We start from the raw sequence: 1,075 nt of genomic DNA on the forward strand, positions 1-1,075 counted from the left end.
CCGCCCGCTGCCATCTCCGCATGACTGTGGGTAGATGGGAAGGGAGGAGGAGGGCTGAGAGGGACAGTTTTCAAATGAATATATGCATGTGTCTCTCCTGCTAATCACTGGAATGCGTTTTCAGGAGAGGTGAGCAGAGGGATTAGCTGCAGGACTCCCATTAATGTTAACTTTATTTCAGTAATGAGGTGCCACAGCATAGAACAATCACGGTGGCTAATATGGTGTAATCACAGTGATGAGAGACGAAATGCTGCGGGATGGGAGGGGGAGAGGCAGGTGGGGGGAGCCACTCGCTTGGGGACCGAAGTCACAGAAGAGGCAGCAGGAGCAAAACTCTCCAGGAAAAGAGAGGAGGAAGGTGGACCTTGCCCGGGGCAGGCGGGGCGGAGCGGAGAGGTTAAGTGAGAGTCCGATGAGGAGGAAATAAGAGCAACCCCTGCGTGAAGGCTTCTCTCGGCCAGGCTAGGTGAAGAACACTGCTCATTTCAACCAATCCTCGTGGCGAAAAGGAGAGCTCTGTGTTATCCCCATTGTATAGATCAGCAAACTGAGTTTCAGCCACGTAATTCGCCCAAAGTCACCCAACGCGTGGAAGAACCTGGGCTTGAAGCCAGTTTCCTCCATCACTACACTTTCCCGGACTCCGCCTCGGCCAGGGTAGAGGGTGGAGAAACCACGTGCCAACACCAGAAACTCAGACAGCAGCACCGGAAGCAGCAGGAAGTGCTCTGCACGTGGGCCCACACCGGTGCGCGGCCGCTCCTGTGGCTCAGCACACGACACTACAGCCGTCCACGTGATGTCTGAGTGATGCTGGGGGGAATGAAGGAGAAGGAGACATCACTCGCATCCACCAACCGCTGGGGACCACGTGCAGCCAGGACGAAATCCTCAAGGCGCCCACGAACACGGGTCAGAGTGTCCTGCGAACCCCCAGACCACCAAACCCTCCCGTTTGCACAGGCTCTAAGGGGGGCAGTTTACTCTTACCAGCGCCAGGGTCTCTCCACGTGTGCCCTGCAGGAACCTCGGGTGTCCGTGGGAAAGGCAGCGTCCTGGGCTCCGCCCCCGC

The sequence above is a fragment of the Myotis davidii genome, unplaced genomic scaffold (assembly GCF_000327345.1).
Source record: "Myotis davidii unplaced genomic scaffold, ASM32734v1 scaffold1330, whole genome shotgun sequence".
In the NCBI taxonomy this organism is placed as follows: Eukaryota; Metazoa; Chordata; class Mammalia; order Chiroptera; family Vespertilionidae; genus Myotis; species Myotis davidii.